The sequence below is a fragment of the Helianthus annuus genome, chromosome 9 (genome assembly GCF_002127325.2).
Source record: "Helianthus annuus cultivar XRQ/B chromosome 9, HanXRQr2.0-SUNRISE, whole genome shotgun sequence".
NCBI lineage: Eukaryota > Viridiplantae > Streptophyta > Magnoliopsida > Asterales > Asteraceae > Helianthus > Helianthus annuus.
In genome coordinates this window covers 128,088,477-128,104,085 of record NC_035441.2, presented here as the reverse complement: position 1 = coordinate 128,104,085, position 15,609 = coordinate 128,088,477, and the positions used below count along the sequence as shown (strand labels likewise).

At 37.1% G+C, this 15,609-nt stretch overlaps 1 protein-coding gene and 1 long non-coding RNA gene across 2 annotated transcripts in view; both read left to right on the top strand.

Annotated features, from left to right (window-relative positions):
• The window catches only part of LOC110878604 (protein ZINC INDUCED FACILITATOR-LIKE 1), a 71,247-nt gene that overhangs the window by 26,103 nt on the left and 29,535 nt on the right, over nt 1–15,609 (top strand). The gene's annotated exons all lie outside the window — the stretch shown is intronic.
• LOC118482098 lies at nt 12,779–14,625 on the top strand. The gene is made up of 3 exons (XR_004867212.1): nt 12,779–13,252; nt 14,046–14,222; nt 14,486–14,625. It is a non-coding gene; the product is annotated as an uncharacterized LOC118482098 (long non-coding RNA).

Sequence of the window (15,609 nt, the reverse complement as noted above, 5' to 3'; positions counted from 1 at the left end):
AACTGGCTCACGGCCGCCCGTTCCCGGGAGATAGGGATCGGGGGCTGTGACAGAAGGTGGTATCAGAGCTATGCCACTGATTCAGCCACAGAAGTGTTCTGCTGACATCAAAATTCAAAGTGTTAGGAAATAAATTATGGAAATACGTGTATAATTGTATTTCTTGCTCTGTGTTATCTGACTATTTGTTAGTTTACAGTATGAGTGACCAAGGACCTTCTTACGCCTATCGTCAACTGTCTGGTTCGCCTAGGAGCGAAGGCACCTCCTCTTCTCAGCCTGCCCTCTCAGGGTATTCTGCTGACACAGAAGAAGGGATCTTTGTGTTTAAGGCTCAGTCTGAAGAGCCATTTCCTCAGAAAAAGAGGGGATGGTTCAGTAGGGGAGCGCACGAGCGTAGGAAAAGAATGAAAAAGTTGCAGGAACAGCGAGTGTTAGCCGCAGCAAAAAGAGAAACTGATGCTTATAATCAGGATATGCTCAATAGGGGTATCGCTAATATCCATATTTTAGCAACCATTGCTGCTGATCCAAACCTGGAACAAATGCTAGCACCCCAACCACAAAATCCTGATCAATCCATGGAAATAGAAAACCAGATAGAAATGCCTGATTTCAACCCGGAGGAAATACCTAGGGTACCTGCACCTGATCCTCTAGACCCAAACAACTACGACCCCTGGTGGGACGATGTTAGGGACTACGTGCAACAAAACCCAATACAGGAAAATGTGCCAGTGCCCAACTTAGGAGCTTACCCAGGGTTAGATCCTCAAGATCCCTACAACATTAGTGATGCATATGTTAGGGAAATTTTAGAGAATCCATACCCATACCAGGCCCCTATGCCTCCGTATCAGGAACCCATACCTCAGTTTCCGAACCCAATCCTAGAACCTGCACCCCCAATGAGTGCAGAAAATGTCCAGGAACTTAGGACTTTTGGGGAGGAAATTTTAGAAAGCAGTGATCGTATGCGACAGGTGGGAGAACGCCTCGTATGGAAATACGATGAGCGTAATATGGATTTTTGGATGAATCCATATCAGTGAAGGTGATGGTAGAAACAGTAATAATAATAATAATAAAATAATATATGTGTGTATGTGTTAGAAAAAAAAAAAAACTACGGATGCATACTATTAGTATTGTAGCTTTACATTTCAGTCGGTACTGTAATTTTTATTTCTGTACTGGTGTGTATTGATGCATACTATATAAATAGAGTAAAAGTCGCAATGCTCGACGTTTTTGGTTAAACGTGCGTGTTATGTGATTGGATATATTCAAATATTAATTGTGATATTAATATTTGGTAAATGTTTAAAATTCAGATGGCCGACGCGGGAAATCAAGAAAATCTGAATAACGATAACCAGAGTAACATTAACGTGGTTAATGAGAATTCGGACAATAATAACAACGGAAACCAAATGGATAATAGTGCCGTTCAGCATATAGTGGCACAAGGAATTATAGATGCAATGCCCTTTATTATTCAAACGGTTCAGGAAGCAAATAATAAAAGTAAGCATAGCAGTAAGCGACCAACTGAACCAGAAAACAGCGTAAACAATGGACCCATACTTCAAGCGCCCGTTCCCAAAAGAAGAAGAACCATGCCACATGGTTGTTCTTACAAGGAATTCTGGTCCTGCAAACCAATAGAATTCTCGGGCAATGAAGGACCCATTGCAGCTTTACGCTGGATAGAGAAAACTGAGGCAGTTCTGAAAATAAGCAAGTGTGCTGAAGAAGATAAAATAATGTTTGCTTCAAATCTGTTTAAAAATGCAGCCTTAGAATGGTGGAACACTATCCTTCAATCCAGAGGAAGTGATAGGATTTATAATATGGAATGGGAAGAATTCAAGAACATGGTAGAAAGGAAATTCTGCCCTCCCAATGAAAAAGAACAGATAGCAAATAAGTTTTTGAACCTAAGAATGACCGGAGTAGACAGTAAGGGTTACACTACCACATTCTTTGAATATGCTAGGATAGTACCTACCCTTGCATCACCTGAACCGGTATTAATCTCCCGTTACATCTGGGGATTAATTGGAGAAATTAGACATGTAGTCAAGGCCGCTAGACCCCAAACCATAGAGGAAGCTGTAGAACTAGCCAATACCTTGACAGATGAGTTAATCCGTACTAGAGAAGAAGACCAGAGAAGAAACCTAACCCAAAGGCTTACTCAAGAATTCCGTTCTGGGAATTCCAATCGTAGGAATGTAGGTTCTACCTCTGCACCATACTGCAAAGCCTGCAAAAAGAAACATTCTGGAAGATGCTCTACTTATTGCAATTTCTGCAAAGCACCAGGACATAAGGAGGAGACATGCAGAAGAAAACCAACTAATGGGATGTGCTTCAATTGTGGAGAAAAAGGTCATATCAAGCCAAACTGCCCAAAATTGACCCCAGCTGCAAATAACAAGAACCCTAGAAATGCTAGAGCATTTGTTTTGACTGCAGACGAAGCCAAGATGATCCCAGACGTCATTGCTGGTACGTTTTTAGTTAATGATATTTTTGCTAAAGTATTATTTGACTCTGGTGCCAACCAAAGTTTTATTAATACTTCATTTTGCAAACTCCTAAATCAATCATTAACTAAACTACCACAAGAATGTCTAGTGGAAACCGCAAATGGAGAAACTGTTAAGATTTCTGAAATCTTGCAGGGGGCAAGAATAGAAATTTTTAATCAAAAATTTATGGCAAACCTTTACCCAATGAATCTAGTTGGATTTGATGTAGTATTAGGAATGGATTGGTTAATAGCCAATAAAGCCAGTATTTTATGTGATCAAAAGACAATTCAATTAAAATCACCAAGAGGTGAAAAGATCTTAATTAAAGGAGATAAACCCTTTAGATCCACTAAATTTATCTCTGTGATGAAAACTGCAAGTTGTATAAGGAAAGGATCTATAGTATATTTGATTTCTATAATCACTAACACTAAAGGAAAAGAGTTAAAAGATATCCCAGTAGTATCCCAATTTTCAGATGTCTTTCCAGAAGAATTGCCAGGACTACCGCCAGACAGGGAAGTTGAATTCAGAATTCATCTGTTACCAGGAACAGCACCGATTGCCAAAGCACCTTATCGTTTGGCACCCGCAGAAATGCAAGAACTGAAGAAACAACTAGACGAGTTGTTGGAAAAAGGATTCATACAGCCAAGCTCATCGCCATGGGGAGCGCCGATTTTATTTGTTAAAAAGAAGGACGGATCAATGCGTATGTGCATTGACTACCGTGAATTGAACAAAGTCACGATTAAGAATCGGTACCCATTACCAAGGATCGATGATTTGTTTGATCAACTTCAAGGAGCTCGATTTTTCTCTAAAATCGATTTAAGATCAGGATATCATCAATTAAAGGTACAGGAAGAGGATATTCCTAAAACCGCATTCAGAACAAGGTATGGTCATTATGAATTTACTGTCATGCCATTTGGTTTAACCAATGCCCCAGCCGCATTTATGGACATGATGAACCGAATATGTAAGCCATATTTGGATAAATTCATAATTGTCTTCATAGATGATATTCTCATTTATTCTAAAAGCAAAGAAGAGCATACAAAGCACTTGCATTTACTTTTAAGTTTATTAAGAAAAGAAAAGCTTTATGCAAAATTTTCAAAGTGTGAGTTTTGGTTAGAACAGGTACAATTTCTCGGACATTTAGTAAATCATGAAGGAATTCATGTAGACCCAGCAAAGATCGAAGCAATTACCAAATGGAAAACCCCAGAGTCACCAACCGAGGTTAGAAGTTTCTTAGGATTGGCCGGTTATTATAGAAGATTTATTCGAGATTTTTCTAGAATAGCTATTCCTTTAACTAAGTTAACCTGTAAATCTGTTAAGTTTGAATGGGGACCAAAACAAGAAGAAGCCTTTAGAATCCTTAAGCAAAGATTAACCCATGCACCAATACTAGCATTACCAGAAGGAACTGAAGACTTTGTAATCTTTTGTGATGCTTCTAAGTTAGGTTATGGATGTGTATTAATGCAACGCCAAAAGGTTATAGCTTATGCATCCAGACAGCTTAAGAGTCATGAAGGAAATTATTCGACCCATGATTTGGAATTAGGAGCTATAATTTTTGCCCTTAAGATTTGGAGACATTATCTTTATGGTAGTAAGTTTACCATATTCACTGATCATAAAAGTTTAAGATATGTTTTCGGGCAAAAAGAGTTGAATATGAGACAAAGACGCTGGATGGAATTGCTTAGCGATTATGACTGTGATATCCAGTATCATGCAGGAAGAGCCAATGTAGTGGCTGATGCTTTAAGCCGAAAATATTACGAAAAGCCAAGAAGGGTACGTTCTCTTAAATTAAATCTACAAGTAGATTTAAACAATCAAATTAGAAAAGCACAAGAATTAGTAATCAAGGAGGATACTGAAAAATTAAAAGGAATGATTAAAGAATTAGAACAAGGAACAGATGGAATTTGGAGGTTCCATCAAAAGAGAATGTGGATACCTAAATTAGGAAATTTACGTCACCGTATATTAGAAGAAGCTCATAAATCTAAATATACGATGCATCCAGGAAGTGATAAAATGTACCAGGATTTAAGGAAAAATTTCTGGTGGATAGGAATGAAAAAGGATGTAGCAGCTTATGTTTCTAAATGTTTAACTTGCTCACAAGTTAAAGCTGAACATCAGAAACCCTCAGGTTTGTTACAACAATTAGAAATACCAGTTTGGAAATGGGAATTGATAACAATGGATTTTGTTACCAAATTGCCTAAAACAAGGAAAGGTAATGATACAATCTGGGTGATTGTAGATAGATTAACCAAGTCAGCTCATTTCTTACCAATGAAGGAAACCTTTAGTATGGAACAATTAGCCAAATTATATGTAAATGAAATTGTTTCATTACATGGCATTCCTTTATCAATTGTTTCTGATAGAGATAGCCGTTTTACTTCTCATTTTTGGTCAAGTTTCCAAAGAGCAATGGGAACCAGGCTAAATCTAAGCACCGCGTATCATCCTCAAACAGACGGACAAAGTGAAAGGACAATTCAGACAATGGAGGACATGCTTAGAGCTTGTGTAATTGATTTTGGAGGTAATTGGGACGAACACTTACCTTTAATAGAATTTTCTTATAATAACAGCTATCACACAAGTATCAATGCTGCCCCATTCGAAGCACTTTATGGACGAAAGTGCAGAACCCCAGTCTGTTGGGCAGAAATTGGAGAAAAACAATTATCTGGACCTGAAGTAGTACAAGAAACAACTGATAAAATCATTCAAGTCAAGGAACGACTGAAAACAGCACGTGATCGACAAAAGAGTTATGCCGACAACAGACGCAAACCATTAGAATTTCAAGTGGGAGATAAAGTATTATTGAAAGTCTCTCCCTGGAAAGGAGTGGTAAGATTCATCAAGAGAGGAAAGCTAAGTCCCAGGTATATTGGACCTTTCAAAATTCTTAACAGAATAGGACCTGTAGCTTATCAGCTACAACTGCCAGAGGAAATGGCAGGAATACATGATGTGTTTCATGTATCTAATCTCAAAAAGTGTTTAGCCGATGAATCACTCGTAGTACCTCTTAAGGATATAGAAGTTAATGAACAACTCAAGTTTGTGGAGAAACCTCTGCAAATTGAAGATAGGAAAATTAAGAATCTCAAACATAAAAGACTAGTTCTGGTCAAAGTCAAATGGAATTCCAAAAGAGGACCCGAGTACACGTGGGAGCTTGAATCCGAAATGCAAAAGAAATATCCACACTTGTTCCAGTAGATCTCGAGGACGAGCTCTAAAACAAGGTGGGGAGGATATAACAACCCTCGGTAAAACCGACACCTATCATAATAATTCCGACACCCTAATATATATATATATATATATATATATATATATATATATATATCAATGTGTATTTATATGTACCCCGTATGTGAAAACCGAGCCCAAACTAGATTATACTATATAAAATAAATAAAAACAATAATCTTTAAGTTGAGGCGGGCCGCGTGGGGCCTCACCTCAAGTTAACGCGGGCCGCGAGAGTGTTTAACCAGACTTTTCCTAAAACCCAAGTTGATGCGGGCCGCGTACATGGTGGGTTAAGTCCATGCGGGCCGCGAGTGTCCGGAATTGTGGCGTGACCCGGTGCGGCCACGTGTCCAACTCGTGTCAACCCTAGATGATGACCGGAACAAGCTATACGTTGACTTTGGGTCAACGCGGGCCGCGTAAGGCCTGGCCAAACTCCACGCGGGCCGCGTGGGAACGCGATTTCACAACTATAAATAGAGGGCAACGACCTTCAGTCCGTTTCGCTCAAATTTCTTTCTTTTTCTCTAGCTTTTAAATAGTGGACATTATACCCGAGTCCAATACCCCCTAAAATAGCGAGGTTCTGCTACGATGTAAGTATTATAACCCCTGGAGACGTATTAGATACGCTGCCCGATTGATCTAGGGTTCCGTAACGGCTGTCGTGGTTCTGCCCGACGTAGTCGTTGGAATGCCGTCTCGGGGAGGGTATTACTAATGTTAAAATGGGTTATTATACTAACACACGTGCATTTGTGTAATTTATAGATTATCTCCAGGAAACCCTTACGAAAAACCTAAAACAGCAATGTGAGTTGATCCACTTTTTGTAAATCTTTTTGTTAACTGTTTTTACAAAACCTTAAATTTCCATGTGAATAACAGTTATTGAGTATTTGTAAGAATACAATTACAGTCGGTAAATTTGGGGTTTTGTATACAAAATTTGTTACCACCTGGTAAAGGAGTAACATGACCATAAGTCGGAACGACATTACCGTGTGGTGGTAATTGATATAACTTGGAAACAAATGTAATTGCGGGATCGCCCTCAATACTGTTCACTGTGAATTTTTATTTAAACTTGATTAAACTGGGATTCACTCACCAGTATTTCCCACTGACAAAATATTTTTAAAACGCGTTTCAGGTAACAATATGTGAAAGCCAAATAGAAGCCAGCTGGACAGCACTGGAGGCTTGGAAAAGTGGCAATAAAGTTACCTAATAATAAAATGGATGTTTTTATTCAAATAAATAGGATGTATTCCTATGAAAAGTGTGTATTGAAAACTTGGGTTTTACCCATATGTTTAATGTTATAAAACATGGTGGTTTACTCTGATTAAAATATTTCCTAACTACGGTCCTGATGAAAATTTCCGCTGCCAAATTGAATAAATAAATGTGATACCACCGAAACTGGCTCACGGCCGCCCGTTCCCGGGAGATAGGGATCGGGGGCTGTGACATAGGGATTAATCGGAATGGGATTTTTGTATGTATTTTTTCAAAATTATATATATATACCCAATAATATAAAAATAATGCTTCAAAATTCACATAAATACTTCAAGTTTCAGATAGTATGGTTCGATTTTGACCGATTTTGACCGCCTAGGACCGCCTAGAACCGCCTAGGACCGATTTTGACCGATTTTGACCGCCTAGGACCGCCTAGAACCGCCTAGGACCGATTAATCCGATTTTTGACCGCCTAGGAACGATTTTGACCGCCTAGGACCGATTTTGACCGATTTTTTACCATGACCGATTAATTGACCGCCTAGCTCAAAATTAGGAAGTAAGTGACCGCCTAGCGCCTAGGCGCCGATTAATCGGCAGCCTAGGCCGATTTCTGCAACAGTGCTTATAAGGGAGTCGAAATCTTCTATGCCATGACATGTTTTGCTTAGGTGAGCAATTTAATGGGTGAGCAATTCATTGGGTGAGATAAAACCGTGAGCTCTTAGATGGGTAACCCATTAGGGGCAAAAACGGACAATATCCTTACATTGTTGTTCAGGATTCTAGAACATTTGTCATCAAGCATGAAGAAGAACAAGATTTAAAAAGCAAAAAGAAGTGGTAAAAGTAAGAAGGCTATGACATGTTGCTACTACTGCAATAAACCGGGTCACATGAGGGAGTATTTTGAAGAATTGGAGATCTAAAGATGGGATGAAGTGATACAATAATCTGATTTGCTAGTAGCCGGCACAAATTGGCATACATGGCAAGAAATTTGGTATGTAAGTCCTGTAATAAAGATTCACATGATCATGATCAACTGTTATAATTGTTCACTAGATTTAAAAGAACTTATGGAATACAAAAAGAACAAGTGAAAAGGATAAAATGGTTGTAAAAGGAATTGTTATGATCAAAATGGAGATACAAGGATCAACAGAAATCATTCCAAGTGTTTTCTATGTTCCCTCCTTGAAAAGGAATGTGTTAAGTTTAGATCATGTCCAGACCATGAAGTGCAAATGGAATATACAATTTGTAAAATCAATGAAAGGTTTTTTGTGGATGGTGACAAGGAGAATGAATAAATCATTGATGATGGAAAGGCGGTACACATTAAAGGGAAATCGAATACTTGCAGGTATACTTCGAGCAATAAATTATCACATCGAAACAAGAGTATATGCTCTTGGTAGATTTTATGTTGATATATGAAGCAGTTCTAAAAAACAAGGCTAGTATAGTAATGAGTGTAATCGGTTGGTGGAATGGTTCTTGAAAAAAATACTTTAACCATAACCAAAGAAAAGACCATTTCCGCCTATGACTAATGATGAAGAGAAAATTGAATTGTTTCAACTTTACATGTTAGTTGAAATAAATGATGATACAATCAAACAACAGACAAAAACTTATGGCCCCTCATAGCACATAATTTAGGATTTGACTAGGATAAAGCATCAATCATGAAATGATATGTATCCAATATTTGTAAGAGCTCGAGTGGTACTGGTACTACAAGGTTGTAAAAAATGACAGTATTTCGTTTGAAGACAAGGATGACAATGAAGATAATCATTGAGAACCAAGTGGGAATGTGTTGAAGAAAATGAAGGTTACTATGGAGTAAGATGCCAGCCATAGTGTCACACACTACTAGAAAACTAGGCAATTGCGACCAAATTTTGCGACTAACATAAGACGGTCGCAAAATTAGTGACCGATTTGTGACTAAAACCAAAACAATCGCAAAATTAAAGACCAATCCATATTCGATCGCAAAACGGTGGCAAATTTTGTGGCCAAATTTTTGTGGTCGGAAAACAGTCGCAAATACGAGAAAAATAAAAAAATAGCAAAAGTTGCGACCGTTTAAAGCGATCGCAAATAAAAAAACAAAAAAAAAGAACGTTGCGACCGTATAAAACGGTCACAAATAAGAGAAATATATAAAAAACAAAAGTTGCGACCGTTTAAAGCGGTCGCAGATACAAGAAAAAATAGAAAAAGCAAAAAACTATTCATCATTGTTTAGGGTAAAAACTGCAAATAGTCATAAGTTCTAGGGTAAAAATATATAAGTTTAGAACTTCAATCAGACAAAATATTCATCTTCCTCTTTCATCAAATTTTGACTTTGTTTCACAAATTCTGTTGTAATTTGAACATGGTAGTTTACTTTTTACAGTTTAATGGTATGGTATATTATATTTGCTTGCAGTTTAGTTTCTACGCTTTCATGAAGTTTATTTATAATTCCTGCAAATGCCATTTGTTTTGTAATCGTCAAATGGGTCAAAGGCTGCAAATGCCTGTTTTGGCTGCAAGTTTGTTTAATGGGTCAGTTTAATCGTCAAACGGGTCACTTGACTGCAAGTTTGTTTAATGGCTCAGTTTTGACCGATCGATCTGCCATTTTTTGTTGATTTCAGCAGTAGTTTGATCTACGGTTGAATTTAAGCCACTGTGTGTGTTTATGGCGGCTCCGTTCTTTTCGACGCCTTTTCAACCGTTCGTTTATCAGGTATATGACTAAAGCATTTGTCATTATAAAAACCACCGCAAACTGCTTATTATCAAGTTGTTGAGGCTAATCAGCTCATGATGTTGATCAAATATCAACTGTCAATGACTCACTGAGATCAGAATTGTCACCCCTATTCGTGCAGACGTATATGAAATGAGAATCTGGATCTTCTATAACATAATTAGCAGGAAGCATTCTTGTTTAGATATGTTTGGGTACTTACAATAATTTTTATCTGAAAAATGCTATAATTTCATACTCGATTTCAATAAAGGAAAGCTCAAGTTGCAACCGGGTTGTAACGCAGCTCAGACCCTTGAAGCCGAGATAACAGGTGTCTTAAATAAAATTAGGGATGAGACTGGAAAGGTAAAGCACCGTTTGTTTTTTTAATCAAGTACTAATGTTTAAACCGGCCCGAGGACTAGGACACTCAAGGTCACGGGTTCGAAGCATGTTTTAGTGGGGAGCTGGATTTGCAACGTTCTGGTATCCCGGTGGTTCAAGAAACAGCAGGGCTTCACTGCTGCCATGGCATGTCTTCTTCGGAGTCTACATTTACGTGCTTGCAGTTGCCGCTTGTGCTACTGGCCTTTTAGAAAAAGCTACGTTTCTTCAAACCAACAACATAATATCTCGTTATTCTGCAGAAGCAATGTTAGTGAATATATTGGGTGTCTTGATCGTTATCTTGGGCGGGTTTGTTATTCTTGGTGTCATATCACCGCCAAGTGGCAAAGGCTCAGAGGATCAATAGAGTAAACACAAGTCTTATTTATCCAATTTTCAGAGTTGTGACAGAGAGGCAAAGCTAGTGATGTAAAAGTATTGATCCGTTAATAATTATTACAAAACACTACAAGTGTTCTTTTGAGTGCGAAAGGAAATCATGTTGTCAATCATCTTTTGGTAGTTTTCTTGCATATTCAGCCTGTACTTTTATGGATCAAAATCGTATTATCAATTCTTGTCTGCAGTCAAGGGTCTTGCGTTGGCCAGTTGATAGGTTATTTCGATTTATGCCAAAAAAAATATACAAACGGGTCGGGCCGTCGGGCCAACTTTGCTTGCATGAGGATTTATGCCTGCAAGGCCAGTATCAGCTTGCAATTATGATCATATCTTTAACAATAAGACTGTAGAGAGCTAGTTGTAGGTGTGATCATGAGAAGTGGAAGAGTGCAGCAACTTATCTAGTAGAAATCATCAGCGCATTCCTTTTGTGGCTAGTCAACAGCTAAAGAAGAACACTTACACATGAACGTTGGATTTGGGTTATAAAAGGGATATTGAATTAAATGTTCCCTTCTTAAGTGATTATTAATTTATAAATAATGAAAGTTAGAATGATCAGCTGGATTAAACTACAAAAAGTATAAAACCGTTTACAGTCCGTTTAAATTGTTTTATGAACCTTTTATAATTGGTTAACCTGTTTTGAAGACCCTTAAAAAAAGATTTGCATTCAGTTAAACGAACTAAAAATAATTTTCAAACCAAACAAACAAATACCAAGTTTCAATCCAACATTTATCATTAAGACTGACTCTTCAAAAATGCTTTCTCTTTAAATATAATAAATCCCTTTAAAATTTTCATATCCCGCTCCTAATTCCCCCAATCTCTCTCTCTCTCAAAACCTAAAACAGACTCTGCCCTTAGATAGGCGAATGGGCGATTCCCCCAATCGTTCCTCCACATCACCGAAGATCTACCAATTGATCTGCATAAAACCTAGATCGGCGACTCCTTAATCGTTCCTCTAACCAATTTCTATCACACTTTTGCTGGTACATCGAAGTTGTTCTCGATTTCACATCGTTTCACGGATCTGAGGTATTTGAAGGTTAATTTGATTCTATTTTTTGTAGTATCATGGCACGTAGTACAACAGATGCCGGTAGATGTCGTGGTTTTATGGCAGGAGGTGGCAGAGGGCAAGGTGTGGTCTCTTATTCTCCCTAATTTTGCCCTAATTTCTTCCTTTTTTCTGCTCGTAGACAGTAGTAGACCTAAATCACTGTTATCTTCATGACTTCATGTTTGTTCATAACTCGATCGTGTGTTCGATTTCGATATGATAACTGTTTATATGGATTTACAGTTATTTTATGCTGTAGAAACTGTAAACATAGGTTATTTTATGGATAGAAGATTGTTATTTGTATGTGTTTTGTTTAGAATGCTGATGGTGGATAGAAGATTGTTACCAAAAGTATTGCAGTGTAGTGGTAATGCAGTATCAAGGTGTGTAGTAAAAGTGTTCTTCCGTAAATGGTTGAGCGTTCTTGTTCAATGATGGACATTGGTGTAGATTACGAGTAGGTTTACTGTGTTTGTGTGAGTTAGTCGTTTATTAAGAAGATAGAAAATTGTTCTTTAACTATATTGCTACTGCCATCCCGCTATTATAATAGGATTGTAAAGTTTTAAGAGATTAATTATGTTTTCTTTTGCGAGTGGAACACTGATGCATAATGATAGGTGACATTACCCCTTGGTGACCCGCGTAGTCCATCCGTTGGTCCCCATACCCATGTAACCATTTGTATGCATGTATTCTGTCTTTAGCTCTTTATTTCCTCCATGTTGCAGTCGGTTAATTGTTAAGTGTTTTAGCATATTACTAACTAGTACTTTTATGTAATTGTTTGTGGCAGGAGGCAGCAGGGGGCAAGGTGTGGTCACTGAAGAGAACATGGCAGCAACAAGAGAATTGGGCAACAACAAGAGAACAGGGCAGCAACAAGGTATATAAGCGTGTAATTAGAGTTCTTTTTTAATTGCCAATTAACGCGTAAGTGATTTGTGCTATAATAGTAAGATTTATTATAGGATTTATCACAGATCAATATGGTGGAGGCAGTTTTGCTAAGAAAAAACTATCTGGAGGCACATGAGACTTGGGTAAGTTTCTTCACTTTATGTAGGGTTTTGATAACTAATATGAAGATTTTATTGTTTATGTGGGACTTGAACCCGGGTCTCTCCGGTGAGAGCCGAGTATCCTAACTAAGTAGACTACAACGGAAGATGTTATTAAGTTCTTAATCATTATTAAAATCATTGATTCATCACTTTATAAACAGATAATAACTTCGGGTATTACGGATGTAACGTCAAAAACTCACACTTTATAAACAGTATGATTTTTTTCTAAAATTATTAACGCAGTTTCAAAAGATAAATTAAACCAAAGTTAAAGTAAAAGGTATATCTAGCTTAAGCATTTTGATTTAAAAAGAGTTAGGCAGTTAGTTAGCTGTATATGTATGTAACAACTTTTACAGCAGATTTAGAGGTTTGACTTGGTTGACCATGTCTTTACCTGGATAAATTTTTGTGTAGCTAGCGGTGTCAAGGTGTGACCGTAAAGGTGTTCCTCCCCAACGGTTCTAGTTCTAAGGTGGATATTGATGTAAATTTATAAGTACGTTTTAACAGGTTGAAGTGAACAAATATGATCAACTCTACGCAAATTGATGCAAATCTTTTATATATAAAGTAACATGTGAGATTAATCTAAATATGACTGACATTACATAGGGTTTGGATCAACCATAAAACTATGAGATTAATCTAAATATGACTGACATTACAACATTTAGATCATTTGAGGGTGTCCACTGACATATCTATCCTGCTGCCATTATAGTTCTGTAACGATGCATTATCTGCGTACGTCCTGTTGCTATTATAGTTCTGCATCGCAGCATTATTTGCATACGTCGTGCTTGAACTTCCTTCTGAAAACTTTCTCTTTGAATGCGCTTTTGTCGTCTCTTCTTTTCATCAACAAATGAAATGAATGTTTTAATGGGTCCCGATTGGATGCTTCTTCCAGTTGTCTCAGACAGGTCCGGATAGTGTTTGTAAAATTGGCGTATTGTTAGTGCAATGTATATGATAAGCGCAAGAAAACAAGCCATTCCAAATATAAAAAACAGGCCTTGAAAGCTTGCGAATTCGAGTTGGTCAACTTCAAATTTTGTTCCTTGTGAGCTGCACGCGCTTCTCAGTAACCATTTGTCATGGATCCCTAAATAATCAGAAAACCGTGATTACCCCAATTACTTACAGCTGATGAATGGGTTAATAGACTGATAAAATATGAAGAAGTTGAGACATTTTGTTATAACTTCAAATATCTGGTGTTATTTTTATAAATAATAAAAAATTACATAACAATTTTATTGTAGGTGAAATATGAGGGATATCTTTTGGAGAAGTATGGGGAGGAAAGTAGCGAACACCGAGAACTTGACAAAGAATTGTGGTACCGAGCTTCCGGGGGAAAGAAGAGAGGAAAAGTATATGGGTTAAGCAATCTTAAGAATGATTTTAGCGTTCAGCATCATGGCAAACAAGACCAAGAGGTATGTTTATTCTTTTAAGTTGTTTGGTTTAAACAAGTTTAAACTCAAATATTGACGTTATTTTTTCATGCAATCACTTCTCAGTCAATAATATGTTAAACTTTTGTATGGATATTATTGAAAAATAGGCTATTTGACCTTAGAAGTCAAACTGACTTTTTCTCTTTATTCTATAATAATTGTATAAACAGCTAACAGTTTCATAAATTGTATAAATTGATAATGCTGGCCATTAATATTTCACTTTGCATTGGTTTTATTAGATCGAAAGATTGAACGTGATTATCCAAGATATAGTGAAATAAAATGAAGAAGAAAAAGAAAGGTTGAACGATATTATTGCGGAATTGGTGGTGGAAAAAGAGAAAGATAAGGCGAGAAAGAGGCTATGAATGAGAGGATGGCAAACATTGAAGCGATGCTAAAAGCTAGGTTTCAAAACGTATAAATACTTTGTTTTGAATATGTATTTTGTTATGATAACTTTGGTATTTGATGTTTCAAGTGGGATGTTTTATACAATTGTGAAAATTTGATAATATGAAAAATTTAAAATTGACATTATATGTAGGGTTAACAAAGAAAATGGATAAAAATAATTTTTTTAAAAATAAATAGAAATTGCGACTAAAAAAATGGTCGCAATTTTTCAAAAGACAGGCGGTCGGAAAACGATCGCAGTTTGTAAAAGACAGGCGGTCGGAAAACGATCGCAGTTTGTAAAAAACATGCGGTCGGAATACGGTCGCGTCAAGACCGTCGCAACCGAAGTCCCACAAAACCAGGAACAGTCGCAATATTTGTGACCATTATTAAAGTCGCAAAACCCAGGTCGGAAAAGATAGCAGCAGTCGCAACTTAGTCGGAATAGAGCAATTGCGACGGGTGTTTTTCCGATTGTAGTTCCGGTCGGAAAACGGTCGCAACAGGGCAATTGCGACCGGTTTGCGACCAAAATTGCGGTCGGAAAAACCTAGTTTTCTAGTAGTGACACCCTCACAGTGTGTGAACTCCATGATGGTGAATTCATGTTAAAAGAGACCAAGGCAATAAAGGAAAATTACGATTAAGTGAATTATGAATTGTATTGTTTTCGAACAACCAAAACAACTTAAAAAACTTGTCCACAAAACAATCAACTAAAATAAATAAATAAATAAATAAATAATGTCTTGATTATTTGTATATCTAAGGTAGCCCAATGTGTGTGTCTTGATCTTTAAGCAAGATTACCGGAAACATGTAAAAAACTTGTCAAATAAAAATAGTTGGTGAAGAAACATAGGTATATAGTAAAGCATTGAAAAGTACAATGTACAGTTCATAACAAGTTAATCATAAAATAACATATTATACAATGTATAGTAAAGCATTGAAAAGTACAATG